This window comes from Capra hircus, chromosome 22, assembly GCF_001704415.2.
Source record: "Capra hircus breed San Clemente chromosome 22, ASM170441v1, whole genome shotgun sequence".
NCBI lineage: Eukaryota > Metazoa > Chordata > Mammalia > Artiodactyla > Bovidae > Capra > Capra hircus.
In genome coordinates this window covers 41,282,773-41,307,805 of record NC_030829.1, presented here as the reverse complement: position 1 = coordinate 41,307,805, position 25,033 = coordinate 41,282,773, and the positions used below count along the sequence as shown (strand labels likewise).

At 40.3% G+C, this 25,033-nt stretch overlaps 1 protein-coding gene across 5 annotated transcripts in view; it reads right to left on the bottom strand.

Moving 5' to 3' along the window:
• FHIT (fragile histidine triad) overlaps positions 1–25,033 on the bottom strand; it is a 1,556,965-nt gene that overhangs the window by 308,672 nt on the left and 1,223,260 nt on the right. The gene's annotated exons all lie outside the window — the stretch shown is intronic.

The following is a 25,033-nucleotide window of genomic DNA, read 5'->3' as shown; positions in this document are numbered from 1 at the left end:
TCTCTCTAGAAAAATAGCTAATGAAAAGATACTAGCAGTTTTCTTTTTTAAAGGAGTATAGACATTCTGAAAATGTACAGCCAGCTTCATTTATATAACAAGGAAATGTGCCACATGGTTGAGCAATTTAGGTTGTCTGATTGTGCAGTTGAAACCTTCTTAATGTATTCTATTAGTCAGACTAGTCAACATATTTACATTATTGGTCTGAACAAACAACAGTCTAGAGAAAACGGATACATGTGTGATCATTTGTGGGTAGCAAATAAATATTCAATGTCACACCATCGGTAACATTTCACTTCCTTTTTGTATTTGAACTCATCATATATGTATGGTCATACCCATAGAGACATGTACACATACATATGTATACACACACAAGCTACACTGAATCTCTTGTTTATTTTTCAGGTACCAGCAGGAGAAAAAAGCTAATGTTCTTTTCTGTGTCTTTCGTTTTTCTTGTTTAAAAAAAAAAAGCATGCTTCTGCCTTGAGCCAAGGAGCCGAGGGGCATAATAAAACCACAAGTTTGCAATTGCCTGTCTCACCAGAATATCAAGCATTTTAGCTCCCCATACTATTGGTAGGACTCAGGGCCCAGGGGGAAATGCACTGAGCTCAGCTGGGCAGGTTTGATTTCCATAAGACAAGGGGGGGAAAGAAAAAGGGAAAACTGATTACTTTTACTCATAACCAGGAAATTCATGTCAATGGTAAACTAGGAAAAGGAGTATTTGTTTAATCTCAGTTCATTTTTCAAGAGAGAAGAAGGGAGGCCTTTACCCACAGGGCATCTGATACTTAAAAAGATAATTATCCTTCTTTGCAGGGCTGCTTTATTATCATGGGTCAATGAACCATTTAGAAATGAAGAATTTCCTTTCATTTCCTTTTAGCAGATTGCCAGCCTCCACTCCCACTGAGTTGTTGTTTTTTTTTTTTTTTTCCGGTCGTTGTTAAAAGAGACCTTTCGCAGTCTTCCTCCTCTCTGCTTTAATTTACACCCTCCCTTAGGCTCTGACTTCACCAAACCACAGCAAGTGACAACTTTGCAAGCTTCCAACAACATTCATAATTACTGTGGTTGGCAATGTCTACACACAGCAACGAGGTGGGGAAGGGAATAATATTTTATTTAAACAACTACTGACTGTGAAAATGGGTGGAATGAACCTGGCAATCTTTGTATCTAATGTAACTTTAGTAGTATGAATAACATCTAAAACGTTTTTCATTTTCAATGTCATAAAAATCGCAAAACCTGTTCATTTTGCTTGCCTGATGCTAAAGGTTTAGCTTAACCTAATGTTTAATGACTCCAACTGTTTATGAAACTGAACCAAAATGGCTGAATTGAGGTATTTTATCTTGTGTATACCTAACTGCAGGGTGATATATCATATTCATTTATCATTTTAACTGAATACTAGTAATACAACATGTCACAAAACAGTTAAACAGACTTAACACATTCTCATTTAGGTAAACATTTTTCATCAACCCATTTAGGCAATGTTGTCCTGACGTAATATTCCCAGCAACCCAATACTTTAATAAAAAGTCATCTTATCTGCATATCACACACACACACACACACACACACACACACACACGCTGCTGCTGCTGCTGCTAAGTCACTCCAGTTGTGTCCGACTCTGTGTGACCCCATAGACGGCAGCGCGCGCGCACACACACACACACACATATCTTGATGCAAAAAAAAAAAAAAAAAGTGAAATGGAGCTTACTGTCAAATGTGCTTACTTCGGCTGGTGGTCATAGGTATGATCACTTCTTTGTTCTGTTGGGACCCTGAGGATGGCCACACAGGCATCTAAACCTAGAAATGACCCACGCAGGTGGGCTCCACGTCACTCTACAGGGAGGCAGTGGGGCCTGGCGTTACACACAGTGGGGGTCGTCAGCCCCTGGGTGCAGTGTGAGTCGTTGACCTGGCCAACAGCAGACTTGCGCAGCAACACACTCCCTGGGGTCATTCCAGACACTAACTGGGCACCAGAAAGTCAGGATCAATGATCTTTCCTCAGTTCCTCTACAGCCAGAGCGGAGCCTGAGCCTCCCCCGCAGCGTGGGCTGCGTCCTGAGTGATGCTTACCCACCTTCCGAGTCTCTCTTTCCTCACCACTCTCTGTATACTATGTTGTTGCTGTTTAGTTGCTAAATCGTGTCTGATTCTTTGAAACTCCATGGACTGTAGTCTGCCAGGCTCCTCTGTCCTTGGGATTCTCCAGGCAAGAATACTGGAGTTGCTTGCCATTTCCGCCTCCAGGGGATCTTCCCCACCTAGAGATAGAACAGCTTCCCCTGTCTTGGCAGGCGGATGCTTTTCCACTGAGTCACCCGGGAAGCCCATGTATACTAACCATCTGCGATATTTGCTTTCTTTCTGTTCTTCAAACACACTAAGCTCCTTCCTAGATTTGGGGGGGGTTTTGTTCCGGTTATTTTTTCTGACTGGATCAGTTCCCCCTGATCTTCCCATGGCTGCTTCTAATTCAGATCCTAATCTGAATGCCAGTCTCTCAAAAGAGCATTTAACTGCTACGGTGTTTATCTGCTACCTGTAATCACTCTCCCATCCCCCTGTTCTAATCTTTCCATAGCCCTCGCCACCAGCTGGCACTTTTGTTGCTTCATTACTAAGTATCCAGATGAGAATGGAAACTCCACACAAGCGAAGCGTGTGTCTTGTTTACTGCTAATTTACCACCACCTACAACACCAGAGATACTTACTATGTCTTGCTGGAACGAGAGAATAACTAGCAAACCAGATCTTTGCATCAGACACTTCTGAGTACTAAGATCCTGATCAAATGGTGATGACGTCCAGCTACTTTACAATCATCTACATGAGACTGGGATAGTCTGCAATTGCTGCTGCTGCTGCTAAGTTGTTTAAGTCGTGTCCTACTCTGTGTGACCCCATAGACGGCAGCCCACCAGGCTCCCTTGTCTCTGGGATTCTCCAGGCAAAAACACTGGAGTGGGTTGCCATTTCCTTCTCCAATGCATGGAAATGAAAAGTGAAAGTGAAGTCGCTCAGTTGTGTCTGACTCTTAGTGACCCCATGGACTGCAGCCTACCAGGCTCCTCCATCCATGGGATTTTCCAGGCAAGAGTACTGGAGTGGGGTGCCATTGCCTTCTCCAATAGTCTGCAATATAAGTTTTTAATTCAAAGAAGTGTATCCTTCACATCTAGCATGGTTAGAACTAATGTTGGATGAGAGCTAGAGAAATATCAAATCATTTTTAATGTAAACTAAATTTTCATGTGAGCCCAAAGGGAAATAAAATTATAAAGGTAAAATCCTTTAAAAAAAAAAAAAAACTCTTTTATACCTGGAAAATAGTTCCTTCCTAGAATTCTCAGGATCTCAGACAAACTTTATCTATTAAAGCCCACACAGCAATAAAGGCCCAGCATGTTCAAAAAAATTTTTTTTAATGAATAAATAAATAAAATTAACTCACAACTCTCGTACTAAAAAGAAGAAAATAGCATACTACCCTAAGAGAGTGGGCACCATGTGCTCCATGTTGTTCCTAGACAAACAACTCAGGGAAAGCAAATTAATCTTGAAGAAGAGCAGACAGCTCTCAAAATTCTGCTGCCACTGTTTATATGCCAATTGGTTTAAGGTAATATCACAGATGCAACATAATTTAATTTGAAGACTCTTAGGCCTTATTAGTGGGCAAATCCCATATTACTCATCGGCTATAAGAGCACCCTTTCTCCTGGGTCCTCTTGGTACATAATTAACACCTCTGAAGAGACTTTTCAGCCAACATGCATGCTAACCCTCCAAGAAGGTAATCTACTCTGTTGAATTTAATATGTTTATCCAGTTCTCATCTTGTCTGAAAGGCTGTGAAAAAGATTATCAAATGGGATCTAGCCTCACCCTATAATCTAAAGTATAGACATTAATTTAATGATAACTTTTTTTTTTTTTAAGAAGAGAAGATGAACAACCATGATTTAGTTTCCGTGGTCAACCAAGGGATTTCTCAAAGCTGAAGAAAGTCAACAAAGGCATTTAAGTTCAGATGAGATTTACAGTCGACTTCACAAATAGGAGTGAACCAACCAGAGGGTTGGCTGGTAACCCATTCATCCATCCGTCCTACGTCTATAGCCTGCTTTCAGTCTGGGGTTTGTGTGAAGATCTAGGATGCCAAGATGAACGCAACAGAGTAACTGGCTTTGAAGGGTTCACTCTCTATTATCCCAAACTGTCATGTAGCATTAACAATCTGTTACAACACAGAGAAAGTGCACTGTTAGCCGCTCAGTCATACCAGACTCTGTGACCCCATCGACTGCAGCCCGCCAGGCTCCTCTGGGGGATTCTCCAGGCAAAATTACTGGAGTGGATAGCCATTCCCTCCTCCAGGGGATATTCCTGACTCAGGGATTGAACCTGGGTCTCCTGCACTGCGGGCAGATTCTTTACCATCAGCGCCACCAGGGAAGACCATGATGCAGTGAAGTGAAAGTCACCCAGTCGTGTCTGATTGTTTGTGACTCAATGGACTACACAGTCCATGGAATTTTCTAGGCCAGAGTACTGGAGTAGCCTTTGCCTTCTCCAGGGGATCTTCCCAACCCAGGGATCAAACCCAGGTCTCCCACATTGCAGGTGGCTTCTTTACCAGCTGAGTCAGAAGGGAAGCCCCACGATGCAGAGATGAGTGCTGTTGACAGAAATCAGCACAGACTCTGTGGGAGCACAGAGGAGGCAGATCGAACTGATTAGGGGTCTTAGATCAACTTTTCAGTATCGTCCTGCATTTCCATCTTCTAAAATCAGAAAGTATTTCTCCAAATTTGGACCAGAATATTTTGTCCTTGAAAATGGCCTAGCAATGGATGCATCAAAGTTGCCGGGCATTCTTCCTTTGGCCAAAATCACTGTTTTGCTTATATGTGTACTCTCTCTCTCGTTGAATTCATCTTTCCAACAAATCAGTGGCATACTATTATAATTCCTATTTTTCAGATGAGGAAATTACAGCTTAGAGAAAATAAGAAATATGTGCAAGAGAGCACACTCCAGATGAGACTAAAAGTAGAATTCAACTCAAGCCCATCTGAGTCCAAAGTTCATGTTATTAAGTATAGCTTTGCGATGTTATACTTTTTATAGGTTTCATGCCTCAGTCTTTGTGAGTCCTCTTATTAAAAGCATGCCCTCCATTGCCAGAGTCCTGTCCATGGAAGAGATTCATGCTTTTCATGAAATACAAATATACTGTGCAAAACTGCCAAGGGCCAGAGAAAACTCAGCTTCAAATGAAGAAAGGAGACATATAACCCTACAGTGGAAGTGTGCTCAGTGCTGGGCAGAGGAGGCCTTGAGAATGCCCTTGATCTACCAGGGAACTGTGAACGATGGGATCAAGAATAAGAGACCTATCTCGTATCAGCAGGAGCAAGCCAGAGGGATGCAGAGCCTGTGTTTTCGCCCTTTTCCATCTTTGAGCTTCAGTTTCTTCAAGGTATCTTGGGCTCCCTTGGGCTGACAGATCGGAGGAAGATTGGATATTGCAGTCAATGTCAATGAGTCAGGCTGTCAGATGAACTGAAAATCCCATTGCTTGTTAGACAGTCTAATTATTGGGAGCCATTGACTTTCTCATAGTATCATCTGTATCACCAAGGACTACCAGAAACTGGATAATGCCTTTTCTTTCCCTCTTCCTCTCCACTCTCACCAGCAGTCCAGAAGTGACTGTCTCTGTCCTTTTGGATGAACATGTAGGGAGTTTTTGTCACATTAAAGTGAGGTGGCAACATTCCAGGCCCTGTGCTGAACTCTTACTGACACACAGCCAATTCAGAATACTCACAATTCAGGAAAGAAATCAAGTGAAATGCCTAAAGATACTGTGCTCGTTTGTTCACCAATAAAATACAAGAATCCCTCCCATGATACATGTCCTTTTGCTAAGTGACTTTGCTGCTCCTCTCACCAAGAGTTGGAGTCTATTTCCCTCCCTGTTGAGTTTGGGCCGGCCTTTGGCTTGCTTTGATCAGTGGAAGGTGATGAGAGTGTTGCTATGTGACTTCCCGAAGTCAGGCCTTTACGGACTTTGCAACTTCTAGGGTTTTTGTTGTTGTTATTCTTTTGGGAACCGGAGACCAATATGCTATAAAAAATCCCAGCTAGGCTTCTGCAGAAAAATTATTAAGTCATGTCCCACTCTTTGTGACCCCATGGACTATAGCCTGCCAGGTTCCTCTGTCCAAGGGATTTTCCAGGCAAGAATACTGGAGTGGGTTGCCATCTCCTCCTCCAGGGGATCTTCCCAACATAGGGACTGAATCCACATCTCTGCACCGGCAGTTGGGTTCTTTACCACCGAGCTACCGAGGAAGGCCCACCTCTGAGCAGTCACCACCTACGGGAGTGTGCTTGTCACAGGAGACCGATATATTCTCTCTGGGGGCTTCCCATACCACTTCATGAATACAAAAAAAAAAAAACCCTGCAAAGGTCTGGTGGAGTTGAAAACAAAATGAGATGCTGTAAGAGTGAGAACCATCCCAACTATAGCAAATAATCATTACTGTTGCTGCATTTCTGTTTAAAAATTTTTGATAAGTTTGGAATTTGCTCATCAAGGATAATAATTGATGATTTAAAAATAATCTTATGAGCATTTCCATGACGAATATGAACTATTTAAATATAGAGTCGTGACAGAGAAATGGAAATGTACTGATTCTGATGATTAATTAAAGACGACAAGCAGAATATTATTCTCAGAGTTGCTCAGGCTTGCTCCCATTTATTTTTCCATATCTGATCTATTCTAGGGATTCAGAATAGAAAAGTCACTAAAATAAATTGAACCATCAAAATATTACTGATTCTGATGAAGCTGATTAGCATGTGTATGTATGAATATGGAGTAAGTCAGCATCAAATAATATGATGAAGAATTAAGAACAAAAGAATCAGTTGAACGAATTTTTAAAAATCTGTATTCATCTACGAAGATTGGTATGTCGTTTAATGACAAACAAGGAACATTCCAGCTTGTACTGCAGACTTCCGCAGACCCTGTAAAATGAATTATTTGCTCTAACAAATAATCCTAGTCCTTGCAAATATTTAAAATAATTATTAATTCACTTCAAAAAACACCAGGATGACCATGAAGTATTTTTAAGAAAGATTCAATTAATTTGAGTTAAGTAGCACAGTTGAGAAGTACAGTTGCAGAGTTTTGAATCAAAGTAGGTGGCATCTCAAAAGTCATCTCCTACTCACGATGTAGGGACTTCTGTGACATTTTTTTAAATAAGAAAGGTAGAAATATTACCCCCAAAATTAACTAATATAATTCTAAAGAAGCATATTGATAGTTTGGGCTATACATTTCTTTACTGGATATGAACATATCCACTTCAGTAACTCAAAGAAGACTTCATGGAATATTTATCAACCATAAATATAAATGGCATGAATGTAATTTTAACAAAATTTAATTTCCAGAGTATGATACATTCCAGGACAATGGAATTAAGATAATGACAGTATTCTGCTCATACCTCCATCTTAGGGCAAGCATCTTACAAGTGTCCTCTAGAATTCTCATGTTGTGTCCTGGAGAATGCTTTGAGCCAAAGACACAAGCCCTTAGTCATCTGTGGGAGAAGAATCAGATATCTTTTTTGTGATAGATCTGCCCTGAGCAAACCCCAAAACTTCTGCACTGATTTGGATGCTCAGAGGGGACAGCCACATTTGTAGGGAGAACTAAATGGGTGACTTTCACAGTTGAAGCTCAATATTGAAAAAACAAACAATCCAATCAAAAAATGGTCAGAAGACCTAAATATACATATATCCAAAGAAGATGGCCAAGAGGCACATGAAAAGATGGTAAACCTCACTAATCATTAGAGAAATATAAATCAAAACTACCACCTCACACTGGTCAGAAAGGCCACCGACAAAAAGAAAAGAAAAAAAAAAAACTACAAACAATAAATGCTGGAGAGGGAATAGAGAAAGGGAACCCTCTTGCACTGTTGGTAGGAATGTAAATTGATACAGTCACTGTGTAAAGCAGTATGGAGGTTACTTAAAAAACTGAAAATGGAACTACCATATGACCCAGCAATCTCACTACTGGGCACATACTCTGAGAAAGTGAAGAGTGAAAGTCTCTCAGTCGTGTCCGACTCTTTGCAACCCCACAGACTGTAGCCTGCCAGGCTCCTCTATCCATGGAATTCTCCACGCCAGAATACTGGAATGGGTAAAAAACTGTAATTCAGAAAGACACATGCACCCCACTGTTCACTGCAGCACTATTTACAGTAGCTGGGACATGTGAGCAACCTAAATGCCCACCAACAGGTGAGTGGATAAAGATGTGGTACCTATACATGATGGACTAAGCCACAAAAAGAAAGAGAACCGGGTCATTTGTAGAGATATGGATGGATCAAGAGTCTGGCAAAAAGATTGCAGTACGTCAGAAAGAGAAAAATATCCTATGTTTAAGCAGATATGTGGCATCTAGAAAAATGGTACTGATGAAACTATTTGCAAGCTGGAATAGAGACACAAGATGTACAGAATGAGTATGTGGACATGGGGTGTTGGGGGGACGAATTGGGAGATTAAGACTGATGTGTGTGCATTGCCATGTGATGACTTAGAGGGCAGGGATGGGGCGGGGTGGGATGCAGGACCAAGAGGGAGGGGACACACACACACACCACACACACACACACACACACACACAGAGCTGATTCATTTTGTTGTCGAGCAGAAACTAATACAACACTGTAAAACAGTACCCCAGTAAAAAACAAAAAGAAATCAAAAACCTCAACAGTAACAACCTCCCCAAAAAGAAAAAAAAGTAAAATGAAAGAGGCGCCTTCACCCAGAAAACATTCTCGTGCAGATTCTTTGGTTTAAATTTCACATACTCTGTGAATATTTCAAGGAAAAAGAATCCTATATGATCCTAAGAGAACTGGAAAAGAAAAAAGAAAAACAAGTTGCATGCTTAGATTAAACTAAGTATGTGGGGAAAACATAATATCAGAAAGGGAAGGAAAAAATTACGTAACACTTGCTTGCTGCCAACTATGTCCTAGTGATAATCAGCAATCCTTTGAGGTAGATAATATCATCCTTATTTTCCCACATTCAAAAGTAGAGAACGAAAAAAGTGAAATTACACATCCAAGGCCACACAGTAATAAAGTGAAAAACCTAAAATAGGGTCATGCATGAAAATCATCCATGCTGTTTCACTGCCTCCCAAGGTCACAGAAGTCTCCAGGTACTTGGTCGAGTATTTACTACAGCGGTTCCCCAGAACACTGCTCCCATGAGGTGTTAATAGACAGTACACAAGAGAAAACAAAGCATTGGTGTGGTCAAAGAAAGTTAAGAAACACTGGAATGAGGTAAAACAGGTTTCATTACAGTACAAGTCATCAAGATAAACTATGTACTAATGTGTATTTCTAACTTCAAAAAAAAAAGAGAGAGAGAGATACTAAGCAATTTTTCTTATTTTTTTTAATAGTAAGACTACTTTTTTTTTTTTTGGTAGAATAATGTATGCAACAAGTGTTTCAGAGGAATTTTGGTCTACTGAACTTCTTTCGGGAATACTGAGAATCCTTTACCTATACCAAGAGATAGATGCCTGAAGATTTCTGTGTTGTAACCAAAAAGTAGAGCACATATCCTAGTAATATGAGCAAAGCACGAGGGCCTTCTGCTTCATGAAATTCACTGAGAAGCTGAGCATTAAAATACAGTGAATAGGACATGGCAGTCATTGGTGCAAAAGGCTCACTATTTCTCTTTCTGTCAGGTCTCGGCATGTGACAGGATTATACTCCCTGGATCCTCATGGTTGGGTAAAGTTGAAGGAATTCCAGCCAAGGAGTCATGAGCAAAAGTGATTATGTCACTTATAAACTAGAGCATTTAACTGCCAGTATGAGACCTCAAAGCTCTTCTCCCTTCTCCAAGCCAACCAGCAACATCACTGTGTCTTTGGAACTAGGACTAGAACCAGCCAGCCAGCGGGGTAGGGGGGGCTCTGCTCATCACCTGTTCTCCTAGCACAATGCCAAGTTTATGAAATGGGTTTCCTCTCTTCTGCTAACTCCAAGTAACCTGTGTAGCTGCTTAGAGCAGTCTGTTGACGAGGACTCTGAGGTCTTGGTAGGGATAAGGAGGGAAGAATGGGGACAGATTTACTAGTTCAGTGATGGACAGAGAAACCTGGTGTGCTGCAGTTCATGGGGTCGCAAAGACAGGATTTAGCAACTGAACAACAGCTGCCATGCGGGAAGGAGGAATATCAGCATACAAACAAATGATCTGCCATTCTCTATTTAGGGCAAAAGGAAAGACTATTTCTAAGACTCTTTTTTCTCTTCCTTAACAATATGGAATCATTCCTCTCTTACAACATCTCTAAGTAATTGTTATGAAAATTCAGTCTTCTTGGTATGGTCCTAGAAATTCACAGAAGCAAGTGAACTTTAAATAAGTATGGTGAGGAGAGTACTGACAAAGAACTTTATTGCCACACAGAAGTATCTGTCCATAACATGCCAACGTGGGCATAAGAATACAACGTAATGACAATGCCATAAAAATGCTCTTAGGTGTTAAGAGTTGGAGAAGAATTTCAATAGAAGAGGAATGGAGTACACTCAGCAGCTGAAAGAAATACTTAAGGATTATTCCCAATGAGAGGTTGAAAAAAAACAAAACCAACCTACATATACACTCTGCTGTGAGAATCACTTCAAAAAGTCTGTGAAAAGCTTTCTCGTCTAGTATAGATCAGAAAGTAATGCTAAAGATCTGCAATTCATGGGAGAGCTGCTGGAAAACCACAAGCAACGTAAATAATTTAATAGCACTTTACCATGTGCGCATCTATATTCTACCCAGTTTGGGAATAAGGAGACCTCACGTTCCGTATCTACTTCTAGAGGGTGGCCAGATCGAAATCCAGCTGTCTCCCTGCAGACAGCATCCACCCAGGGCAAATTCCATCAGGTCCTGAAAAGCACAGATTTCAGCTTCAGGCTTGTTTATGCCCCTCAAGAGCCACTGAAAATTCCATTTCCCAGGAGATCTTCAGCGTGGAGGGACAAGCCAATGAAGCACCCTAATATCACCGTTCACATACTATGTGAAAGCAAAGAGAACAAGCAAGCTATGAATTATAGAATAGCAGAGACTCCTTAATGGGAGAAAAGAAATAGAAAATGAGAGCCAGAAAACAGGGAAGAAGACATTAAAAGGGAATATTTCGCAGGTAAAGGATTCTTAGAAGATAGGAAACGTTCCCTAGCAGTCATGTTCACCTGGCATCCGTGGTGTTCAATACAGGATAGGCCTTTAATGAATGTTCATAGAACTAAAAAATGGCATGGATGCTTATTCAATGCTTAATCTAGAAAACCTTTCTTCCTAAGAGACTATAGAAACTGACCAGACTCAACTTACTAACATGAAAATTACTGAGGGAAATACAGTTAAAAATGAAATAAAAAACCCTAAGCACTAAATTTCTAATCTAAAAGACACCCAGTTAAATGTAAATTAGTGCAGCCACTGTGGAAAACAGCATGGAGGTTCCTCAAAACACTAAAACTAGAGCTACCATATGCCTCAGCAATTCCACACCTAGGTATGCATCTGGAAAAAAAAAAAAAGAAGGCCAATTCGAAAAGATACATGCATCCATGCATCCCAGTGTTCATAGCAGCATTATTCACAATTTTCAAAGTATTTAAGAAACCTAAGTGTACATCAACAGATGAATGGATTAAAAAGGTATGGTGTGTATATATACACATACATGCATACAGTGGAATACTATTTAGTCACAAAAAGAGAACTTTTGCCATTTGCAGCAACATGGATAGACTTGGAGGGCACTATGTTAAGTGAAATAAGTCAGAAAGAAAGATAAATACTGTATGATATATGGAACCTAAAAAACGTAACAAACTAGTGAACATGATAAAAAGAAAAAGAAGCCGACTCACAGATACAGACAACAAACTAGTAAACCAGGCCTGTTCCCTGGAGTTGGCAGTTTGGATTAATTCTGCATGCCTAGGGTTGCCTCCAAAACATTTCAGCCAGTGGGGAGTGAAGGTTTGTGACAGAATCGGAGTTCTCTTTTCGAAAGATCACTCTAACTGTGTAGGAAAAAAAAATACATCTCAATCAAAGCAAGGATGAAAGCTGAAGGCCACTGGGGATGTCTTTACCAGAGACGAGATAGGAGATTGAAAACAGGCCTGGATAACGGTGGTGGCAGTGGGGTTGCAGAAATTTTAAGACATATTTCTGAGGCAGGAGCAATAGGACTTACTGATGGAGGTGAGGAGCAAAGGAAAGAGGGGGATCAAAGAAGACTCCAGGGTTTTGGCTGAGGAGATGGGTAAAAAGTGATGTAATTTAGGAGATAGATGAATGGAGTCTATGTCATATGGCTCACTGTTTAGAGACTCTGGCTTCCTGAATTTGCATATTTCCTGGAACCAGCTAAACAGACTTTCCTAACTTGGGTGTCTAGATGGACTCCAGGGCTCCTATGAATCTCCTGAAACTGTTAACAAAACGGAATATGGTGTGCAAGCTTGTATGTATCTATTGTTGTCCTTTGGTCTTCATAATACAAAAAATTTATTAGTCTCTGGACCCCAACGAAGATAAGAATCACTGATTTAAATTAGCAGAATTATCTGAAATTCATCCCCGAGAGTGATTATAAACAAACTCATGCTTCTATTCATTTTAGCTTAGACTCTAATAGACCTACTCCTGAAGAGTGAAAAAAAAGTTTACTCTGTGTCTGAGCAACTTGTTCACAAGAATGAACCCTCCACAAAAGACATACTAAAGATTTTTTTAAATAGACTAACACTAAAGTCATTTTAATCTGATTCAGCAGAGAGCAATTTAAAACATGTCTCTTTTAACAAAAGACAGCTGGACACATAAAGATAATTGTGTGATTCATTCAAAATTAAAGAATAGGCTAAATCATTTACAACAATAAAAATGCAGAAAACCCTACCAGGAAAAAAAAAAAAAAAAGTGAAAACTTTAAGTAGCCAGTGATTTCCAAATGCTTCCAAAACAAGAAGCAAAAGAGATTTTATTGTCACTCTGGGACTTCCAGACTAGAATAAGCTAATCAGGCATCCTCTAAAAACAAAAAGATCATTCATAAAAAAAAAAAAAAAGACTTCAGCAATTAACAACATTGCCAAAGTGTCAAGAAAGCACGGTTTTTCAAGATAGTGATTTGTATGCAAATATAGCTCAGCGTTTATCACTAAACCTCCAAAGCCTGCAAAGGGAAAAAGTTTTGTTCTTTCCATCTGCTTAGACTCTTCTCCTAATAAAGTCAGCTACCAATGACAAAAGAAGCTCTGATATCTCTAAAATAATAAGAATAGAAGAAATGCATTTAGAAATACAGAGTTTCAAACCAGAAACACATTCAGAGCCACTCTTTCTTCCTCAGATCTCTTAGGTTGGTTTCATTGTTAACACTGGGTTAATATTTATACTAGCTTTATGAAGGTTATAAGGTTTGGGGGTTTTGGAGCTGTGTGTGAACCTCCCTAGAGGTTCAGATGGTAAAGAATCTGCCTGCAATGCAAGAGACCCAGGTATGACTCCCAGGTTGGGAAGATCCCCTGGAGAAGGAAACAGCAACCCACCCCAGTACTTTTTGCCAGGAGAATCCCCTGGATTGAGTGACAGTACAGTCTGCAGTCCATGGGATGGCAGAGTCAGACACGACTATGTGATTAACTTACTTACTTTTTGCTTTTTAAGAATAGCATATTTCAGGCAATAAGTGAAAGTATAATAATAGTTGCTTAAAACAAAGTCAACAGAATTCCTTCAAGACCCCCTGCCGTTCAGCACACCCCTCTTTGCCTCTTGGGTATTTGACTTAAATACTGTTGCTCACCAACACCGGTGCTATCACTTAGAACCTGGAACTTCACTGACTCCACATTGAAAACTTCACCCTATTCTTCCACAGTCAATTTTTCCATATTAGCTCTGTCACTATTTTCCTTCCCTTTACAACCTAGAACATCACTGGAGGCAAGGTCCAGGAATTAGTCATCTTATAATTTCTTTTTCCTCTCTAGTTTTAACTAAATTTTTCAAAACAGGATTTTTATATAAAAGACTCTCAAAACACAAAACAAGCCCTGCAAAAATATTTAAAATACCTAAGTTCATTAAGAATTCATACCTTAAAAAAAAAAAAAAAGAATTCATACCTTTTTCCGACCCTCATTTTTCAAGTTTTGTGGTTAGACAGCATATAATATTTCCTATGGTTTTTCTTGTGGTCATGTATGGATGTGAGAGTTGGACTGTGAAGAAGGCTGAGCGCCGAAGAATTGATGTGTTTGAACTGTGCTGTTGGAGAAGACTCTTGAGAGTCCCTTGGACTGCAAGGAGATCCAACCAGTCCATTCTGAAGGAGATCAGCCCTGGGATTTATTTATTTATTTATTTATTTATTTATTTATTTAATTTTATTTTTAAAAATTTTAAAATCTTTAATTCTTACATGCGTTCCCTTTGGAAGGAATGGCGCTTAAGCTGAAATTCCAGTACTTTGGCCTCATCATGCAAAGAGTTGACTCATTGGAAAAGACTCTGATGCTGGGAGGGATTGGGGGCAGGAGGAGAAGGGGACGACAGAGGATGAGATGGCTAGATGGCATCACTGACTCTATGGACGTGAGTCTGAGTGAACTCTGGGAGTTGGTGATGGACAGGGAGGCCTGGCGTGCTGCAATTCATGGGGTCACAAAGAGTCGGCCACAACTGAGCGACTGAACTGAACTGAACTGAATGTTTCAATTAGAAGACCAAATAAACTAAAAGGATCCACAAAAATACCAACGAAAACATAAGATTTTGACATATTTTAATTTCATTTGTATATAATTGAAAAAGAAATTTAAGCATGCCTAAGGAAAGCAAAAATTGTAGAAACAGATGCTCTGGAAATTCTGTAAGAGTTTTACATTTATACATTGTCATGCCTCCCACAGGATCCTAAAACTCACTCCCATATTCTTTATATGCTTAGATAATACAAACACATCCTTGTCACCCAACAGTTTCCTGGCATGGAGACTTAGACACAGGCCTCAATTTTTCTCATTACCAACATCACACCACTTGAAAGAAAGCTGAAGTTTATTTTTTGTTTGTTTGTTCTGGCTGAGCCACACAGCTTGTGGGATCCTAACTCCCTGATTAGGGATTGAACCCGTGCCCTCAGCAGCAAAAGCATGGGGTCTTAACCACTGGACTGCCAGGGTATTCCCCAGAATTGAAAGTTCTTGACTCTCAGTCATTGGTTAAATGTCACATATTTCTTACCGATGACTAAATGTTCCTCCAGTAGACTGCAATTTCAAGTACTATGCCACAGAGTAGAGAGATTCCATCATTAACATTTCTATATAGAAAAAACGCAAGCCTCTCTATGACATGATTGCTGTCTGACTCTTTGTGACCCCATGAACTGCAGCACCCCAGACTTCCCTGTCCTTCACTCTCTCCTGGAGTTTGTTCAAAGTCATGTCCACTGAAAAGATATGCTTACTCAGAATCTCATCTGGTTCAGCTTAACAGATGAAAAGGGGGGCCAAAAAAGAAAAAACTGAAAATTGAGAGGAAGCAGTATTACAGATTTTCAGTGTTATCCATATCCCACGTCGCTTCTTTCAAAGCCCTACCGATGACTGGTCACTTTGCATCTAATCATTCAGTCACACACAGCCAGCAAAATATGTAGTTACCAGTCTTCTACTAATTAAAACTATAAAAATAAACAATCAGAAGAGGCAATTTGCCAACAAATATGAAAGCGCAACAAAGAAACAAAAAGTGATAATGCTGAAGTGAAATGCGAGTTGCAAGTAAATGATGTTACGAAAGAAATAGCTGACTATGGGAACCGTGCTCTTCAAGAAACTGTATATGCAACTAGAAGAGCTTAGTGAAGGCAAAGTTACTGACAAAAATGTAGGAGGTGATTATTGTGAAAAGATGGAAGACGTATTAGAGGAAGCGATGCCTGTAAAACTCTCAACAATGTAAAATCAAAACCTTCACATTTTATAACATTGAGAGCACAGAGGATGAAAGGCTGGAAACTGACCCAAACTTAGAAAGTTCTGAGTATGAAAATTTGCCAAGGTATAGAAAAGATGCTCAGTCTGACTTGAGAGTCATACTATCAGAAAAATGAGGCAGGTGTTGATCAAACTACTCTTGATAAGTGTTTTCCAAAAGAAAAAAAAAAGCCCTTTAATTATAATATTTCTGTTTTAAATTCCCCTGTACTAGTATTAGTCAGCTGTATTAGTCTTAATACCATTATATTCCTATGCATGTTTAACAGACAATAAGATAGTTTTAATTGCTTTGATGGGAATTTTAAAGGTCATGGGACCTCCAGTTTTCACCATCTATGACTATGATTGCTTTCTACAGTTCCAGTTGGCATGGCTACCCTGCAGTCCCACACTGCCGCACGCAGTACACCATCTGTACGTCAAACTCATGACAAGCACTGAGTGGGGCAAATAAAAGTCATGGCTAGTGGGTCACAAATGGAAAACCTGTGCCAGCAACTAGAGTCTTACTCAATGTGCATGCCAGTGATAGCAGGAGAGAGTGGGTTGAGAAATTCAGGGACTATACCGGGCTTTCAAAAATGTATTCATCCAACATGCTGTCCAGGAAGGATACGCCTATTGTTACACATTCCCGAATTCTCCCAACAGACGGTCTGGCAAAAATCAAGTTGATGATTTTTTTTTTTTAATGTCCAGATAGCTTAGTTGAGACCTGCCTGGTATCAGACCTCCTGACCCCTGCATATATCATTAAATCTGCTGTTAAGCATTAAGTTTTCTCCACCAAATGTTCTCTTGTATACAACACTGTGAAGGGAAGGGATTATATAACTAACATCAATACCATGCATGCCCTCCATTTCTTATGGATGATGAACAACAAGCAAAATTCCTGCCAACTGCTTGGTTGGAGACAACTAAGAAGACATGGATGTAGCTACATCCTTCCCCTTACAGTGCTCTATACTAGGCCCTTTCCATAGAGTATCACCTGCCACCAATCTGAAAACTCATCAAAAGCAAAGGCCACATCTCATTCTTCCCTCAATCCGAAGGCCAACACTTGGAGCCCTGGCTAGGTCTCAGTTCAAATGTCACCTCTTAAGGGATGCGTCGATTTCACGGAAAGCATCTTTCTTCCATACGCGCCCATAGGTTTGTATCTTTCAGAACCTGTTTCAAATGCTGGAACTGTAGTATCTGCTTATGTGCCCTTGTTTCCTCTCTATAATGTAAACTGGACTGAGAGCAGGAGTCAGTTTTTCTTCTGCCTCCCGAATCCAGCTGAGTTCCCAGTCAGAAAGCACTTGCTAAACATTGACTGAATGGGCGAATGGATGGTGTGAATAAATGTCTGCTTCAGTAATTGACTACTTGAGGGGAATGTCTGTTGAAATGACTGATTAATAAATGAATTAAAGTGAAACTATTATCTTACTTTTTGGGCTTCCCTGGTGGCTCAGACAGTTAAGAATCTGCCTGTAATGCTGGAGACCCAGGTTTGATCCCTGGGTTGGGAAGGCCCCCTGGAGAAGGGCATGACAACCCACTCCAGTCTTCTTGCCTGGAGTATTCCATGGACAGAGCAGCCTAGTGGGCTACAGTGAGACACAATGGAGTGACTAACACAAGTGGCTCAGGGGTAAAGAATCCACCTGACAATGTAGGAAGCTTGGGTTTGATCCCCTGGGTCAAGAAGATCCCCGTAGAGAAAGAAATGGCAAGCCACTGCAGTGTTCTTGCCTGGGAAAGTCCATGGACAGGAGCCTGATGGGCCACAGTCCATGGGGTCTCAAAGAGTCAGATACAACTTAGAGGCTAAACAACAACAAATGACCTTGCTTCAAGAAGTAAACATCAGATAACTGTTATTCTTCTAGATGATGTTTCACACCCACAAAAGAAAAAGTCTCTAGGTTGTCTTCTTTTTCCTATGTTTTACCCTCAGATAAATTTCAAAATGAGAATCCTTCCAGTCTGTGAGCCCCGCATCCAGCCGACCATTGGCTAAGCTACAGGATGGAGGAATTTCACTTCACAGCAGCATGTGTGAAAACAGCTTGGGAATTTTTGTCGAGAATAAGCTCAAGATGAGTCACCAGAGAAATGTTGTTTCCACAAAACACATTTTATCTCAGGCTGCGAATGTGAGTCTGGAATTGGGCTGAGGGATGCGATTTCTCACTCTGATCTTTGTTGGCAAGGCTGCTCATGGAGTTTTCTGTCAACTTGGGAACCACCAGGGACGGTGTATAGCACATTCACAGAAGGGATGAGCATAGATGTAGAGGAACAGAGAAAAAGAAAAGGAATATACAAGGTCGTTGTCGTTCAGTTGCTAAGTTGTGTAAAACTCTGCGAGGCCATGGACTGCAGCACACCAGGTTCCTCTGTCTTCTACTGTGTCTCAGAGGAAGAAATGGCAACCCACTACACTATTCGTGCCAGGAGAACCCCAGGAACAGTATGAAAAGGCAGTAAAAATGTACACAGACCAATCTTCAAACCACAACAGTGGAAAGATGCCATTTAGGAAGGAGAGAAGTGAAGTCGCTCAGTCGCGTCCGACTCTTTGTGATCCCATGGACTGTAGCCCCACAGGCTCCTCGGTCCATGGGATTTTCCAGGCATGAATACTGGAGTGGGTTGCTATTTCCTTCTCCAGATGCAGGTTAACTGGCAAGCAAACCCTAGAAGAGAAACTACTAAATGGTAGAGGAAACGAGACCTTGACTCTTGTGTGTGTGATGTGGAGTGACCCAATATGAATTCATGTGACGAGCAATGACTCAATGCGATTTTACCTCTACCACATTTTACCTAATTACCTTTGGGAACATAAACTCGCTGAGTCTCAGTGACCTCATCTGCAAAATGGGTGTCATTTATTCTGTTGGAACTGTGTATTTCAAGGTAACCAAAGAGCTCCAGAGGTGGAAAGTTATTTAAAGTTTTCCAGTTCTAAAAGTGAAAGGAATAACAGACTTACACAAGCCACTATTTTTAATCCTTAATGAAACAACTGAATTATGTAAAATTATTAACAGTTGATTTAGGGCTCAGGTCAGAGGTTCTTAACCTGTGGGGAGTCGGAGGGTGAGTAGAGCTCCAGGGACACTTAAGGAAAGATACATGCAGAGAAGAGGGAGAATACATAAAGATGAAAGGAAAAAAAAGTGCTTATTTGTTTTCACTAACTTATGACTGAAATTTTACATCTTCTTAAATCACAAATGTAAGCAACACACCATAGTAACAGTAGCGCTTATGATTTTTTCATAATATTTATCACACATATTTTTAAAAATACAAAGTGATAACTTTATAGTTATTGCAGATATCTTGAAGCATTATTTACTCCACAATGATTCATCAGCTCTACGAGTATTACAAAATTCTAGCAGTCATTATACCTGCCAACAGTTCTGGTTATTTACTATGTAATAAAGCAGTGTATATTTCACTGTACCATAAATTTGCCTTTAATATTATAATAACTGCTATTCAGCAACATCAATTTCTTTTGTGTGTTTATAGACTTAATTTTCCTCATATAAAAATGTTTTCAGGAGAAGAAAGCTACAGGTTTCACAAAGTGACAAATAGGACCCCTGATTAAAACCATTAAGGACTCCTGCTTTAGATGAAAGATTGCTGGGAAATTCACAATGGGGGACCTAGGTGTCACTACCTAAATGTGCTGATCAGTTTCAGGATCCTAAGAGCAGGACATCCAGACACTGTGCCTCCTTGTAAGATGTGATATGAAGCACCTGGCACTACTACAAATGCTTCAGTCTGAAAATCACCAGCTCTTAGACCACACTGCTTAGGGGAACTTTCTGAAAGTATCAAAGGCTTCTGCTTATGCTACCCAAAATTCCAACCACAGGCATACGCTTGAAATGTGGCCAAAGCAAGGGAGCAACTCAATATTTAATTTTGAAAAGCTTTTATTTGATACTTATTTAGAAATTCAGATGTAGCTAGTATCCACACTACTAGACAACCCCCCCTACAGCTAACTTAATTTTCACAAAACACAAAATATAGAGAAACAAGTTAAACAGCACTAAGGGAAAGTTCAGTTCATTTCAGTTCACTCTCTTAGTCGTGTCCAATTCTTTGCGACCCCATGAACTGCAGCACACCAGGCCTCCCTGTCCATCATGAACTCCCAGACTCCACCCAAACCCATGTCCATTGAGTCAGTGATGCCATCCAACCATCTCATCCTCTGTCGTCCCCTTCTCCTCCTTCCCTCAATCTTTCCTAGCATCAGGGTCTTTTCCAGTGAGTCAACTCTTTGCATGAGGTGGCCAAACTATTGGAGTTTCAGCTTCAACATCAGTCCTTCCAATGAACACCCAGGACTGATCTCCTTTAGGATGGACTGGTTGGGTCTCCTTGCAGCCCAAGGGACTCGCAAGAGTCTTCTCCAACACCACAGTTCAAAAGCATCAATTCTTCGGCACTCAGTTTCCTTTATAGTCCAACTCTCACATCCATACATGACCACAGGAAAAACCATAGCCTTGACTAGACACATCTTTGTTGACAAAGTAATGTCTCTGCCTTTTAATATGCTGTGTAGGTTGGTCACATAACTTTCCTTCCAAGGAGTAAGCATCTCGTATTTCATGGCTGCAATCACCATCTGCAGTGATTTTGGAGCTCAAGAAATAAAGTCAGCCACTGTTTCCACTGTTTCCCCATCTATTTCCCATGAAGTGATGGGACCAGATGCCATGATCTTCGTTTTCTCAATGTTGAGCTTTAAGCCAACTTTTTCGCTTTCCTCTTTCACTTTCATCAAGAGGCTCTTTAGTTCTTCTTCACTTTCTGCCATAAGGATGGTGTCATCTGCATATCTGAGGTTATTGATATTTCTCCCGGCAATCTTGATTCCAGCTTGTGCTTCCTCCAGCCCAGCGTTTCTCATGATGTACTCTGCATAGAAGTTAAATAAGCAGGATGACAATATAAAGCCTTGACATACTCCTTTTCCTATTTGGAACCAGTCTGTTGTTCCATGTCCAGTTCTAACTGTTGCTTCCTGACCTGCATATAGGTTTCTCAAGAGGCAGGTCTGGTGGTCTGGTATTCCCATCTCTTTCAGAATTTTCCACAGTTTATTGTGATCCACACAGTCAAAGGCTTTGGCATAGTCAATGAAGCAGAAATAGATGTTTTTCTGGAAATCTCTTGCTTTTTTGATGATCCAGCAGATGTTGGCAATTTGATCTCTGGTTCCTCTGCCTTTTCTAAAACCAGCTTGAACATCAGGAAGTTCACAGTTCACGTATTGCTGAAGCCTAGCTTGGATAATTTTAATTATTACTCTAGGAAAATAATTGAATTGGAAAGACTAGAGATCTCTTCAAGAAAATTTGAAACATCAAGGGAATATTTCATGAAAACATGGGCTCAATAAAGGACAGAAATGGTAGGGACCTAAGAGAAGCAGATCACCAAGGGAAAGCAAATAGAAAAATTCAGATTATAGAATGGTCCACAGGAAAACTGACCCAGCTTTTTTTAAAATCAAAATCTATAAAAAGACTGTACTAAAAGAGTACTAAAATAAATAAACCAATGTAATGTAAGGGTCTTACTTGGATTCTGATCCAACCGTTTATTATTATTTTAATTAGAGGCTAATTACTTTACAATATTGTGATGGTTTTTGCCATACATTCACACGAATCAGCCATGTGTGTACACGTGTTCCCCATCCTGAATTCCCCTCCTACTTCCCTTCCCATCCCATCCCTCAGGATCATCCCAGTTCACCAGCCCTGAGCACCCTGTCTCATGCATCGAACCTGGACTGGCGATTTGTTTCACACATGATAATATACATGTTTCGATGCTATTCTCTCAAATCATCCCACCCTCACCTTCTCCTACAGAGTCCAAAAGTCTGTTCTTCACATCTGTGTCTCTTTTCCTGTCTCATATATAGGGTCATTGTTACCATCTTTCTAAATTCCATATGTATGTGTTAATATACTGTATTGGTGTTTTCTTTCTGACTTACTTTGCTCTGTATAATCGGCTCCAGTTTCACCCACCTCATTAGAATTGATTTAAATGCATTCTTTTTAATGGCTGAGTAATACTCCATTGTGTATATGTACCAAAGCTTTCTTATCCACTCATCTGCCGATAGACATCTAGGTTGCTTCCATGTCCTGGCTATTGTAAACAGTGCTGCAATGAACATTGGGGTACACATGTCTCTTTCAAACCAACTGTTGATAATAAAACATTTTGAAACAATTGCAGAAACTTGAATGTAATATAATATCAACAAATGACTATTAATTTTGTGAAATATCCTGGCATTCTAGTTATAACAGGATATTTCTTTAGTTTTTAAAGATGCACACCAATGTATGCAGAGTTAAGACAAATTATTTCTAAGAACTGACTTAAAATATGTGAGCAAAAACAGAAGAGTATAGATGAAGCAAGCATGCCAAAAACCTAAATAACCATTGAATCTGATTGAAGGTAAATGGGTATCCTTCATAATATTCTGACTCCTACTGAGGCAAAAGGAGAAGAGGGCAACAGAGGGTGAGATGGTTGGATGGCATCACCAATTCAACAGACATGAGTTTGAGCAAACTCTGGGAAACAGTCAAGGACAGAAAAGCCTAGCACACTTCAGTCCATGGAGATGCAAAGAGTCAGATACAACTTAGTGACTGAGAACATCCTTTCGAGTACTTTGATGTAGTCTACAATAATTTTTAAAGTGACCATGTACTGGTTAGGAAGCTGCTTCCCTGGTGGCTCAGAGGTTAAAGCGTCTGCCTCTAATGCAGGAGACCTGGGTTCGATCCCTGGGTCAGGAAGATGCCCTGGAAAAGGAAATGGCAAGCCACTCCAGTATTCTTGCCTGGAGAATCCCCTGGACGGAGGAGACTGGTGGGCTATATAGTCCACGGGGTCACAAAGAGTCGGACACGACTGAGCGACTTAACTTTAATTTTAACTTTATGCACTGGTTACAGTGACTGACACATAGTAAGCACTCAATAAATGTTAATAAGCAAATGTTGGCATCATCATTATCATCCATGATTCCTAAAGCCCAAACTACTATGCTATGAGCTATTACGTATAAAAATTACCTTTTGGCTCAATATAAGAATGAGCATTTTAAAAGTAAAAGGTCTACAAAGATGGAGATATACTGTCTCCAGAGGTGGTGGCCCAGAGAACACTCATAATAAAAAAACAATCAGCAGCATTACTCAGTACTTATAATGTGGCAGACATGGGTCTAAGCACTTTCCACATATTGCCTCACTTAATCTTTGCAACACCACCAGAAGAAAAGTACCCTTACTATCCCCAGCAGAGCAATGCCAGCAGAGACTGATCACTTAGGCGGAATGCTGCAGAGGAGGGTCAAGGTGAAGGGCTTTGCTAGTTGCCCTTTACCATCCCTGACAACCCTGAACTCTTCTGATTCAATGAACATATCACTCAAATGAATTGTTCAGGCCAAGCCAGCTGGCTTGTGCACAGCCAGGAAACAGGCAGATATTCTTTGTTTTACTTATTGGAAGACCTTTAAACATCACCTTTCCTTTCAGGCTGGAGACTAAACCCCTCAAGAATTTAATTATCTGTAAGCAAGGGGCTAACATCGTCAAGAAAAAGGCTACATTTCAACTAGCTCATTTATCCATTTTCAAATTTCCCATAAATTAGAGGGAAGCATTTTCCCCAGCCTGCCATTTGACCAGGAATGTCCGTGGTATGTCTTTGTCAACAAGTTTCAGAATGTAAATCCATATTACAAAAAACTAAAGTTGGTGTAAAAGCTGTCATCATATATTACATTATTTGGAAAGAAATACTGGTGACCTTATCCAGTATGACTGTTATAATAGTAATAAAATTGAATCTTGGAAGATTACACTTCTGGTCAAAGTAGTAAAATGTGACCTTATTCTATTCAACATTGACATTTATTATATTAATTCACATGTAAAAAGCTGCATTAAAATGCTATTAAATCCCTGGTTAGGAATGGGAATATTTAAGAACTACAGAAATAAGATTTAACTTTACCAGTCATTCGCAGCATTAAGCCTGTTTGATGCAAATCAAACTAAATCTCCTTCACCAATATCTGGTTCAGTTCTCACTTTATTACCATCTCATTCATACAGAGGGGTTTTTTTTTTCCTGATGTCTCTTCAAACATTTTATAAACCTTAACTCATTTTCATCACACTCTGGAGGAAAAGGTAACACAGAGCAATGAATACACAAACTTGACTCGGAGGATCAAGACATTTGCTTGTGACAGAGAGCTCCTGCTCACCCCAATAAAAGCACGCTTAGCGTTAAGTTCTAACAGTCGCTGTACAAAGCCCTGGGAAGAGTGCTGAGGTGCAGGGGTGAGGGGCCACAGTCAGGCAACTAGGCGAACTTCCCTGAATGGCCACCATGTGGAAAGAAGGCGACATTTCAGATATTACACCAGCAAAGTGGTTTATTTCTTACGGCTGGTCAAGGTTTTACAGGAAGTTCCCTCCCTTAAATATAAGTTCTGCAAAAGTTTCAGTCTAGGGGTAGAATATAAAATAGCACAGTGAATTAAAGGCAAAGCCCAGACACGAGGTTTGCTTTCTCCTAATCATTAACCCAAAGTCCCAGGCTAGCTGTGGTAGCTCTCAGCTCTTTCCAACGTGTTTCTCCCCATTCTCACCAATGGTTCTACGCGCCAACTAAAATCAACTTTTTGCTGTGTGTTTTCTCATA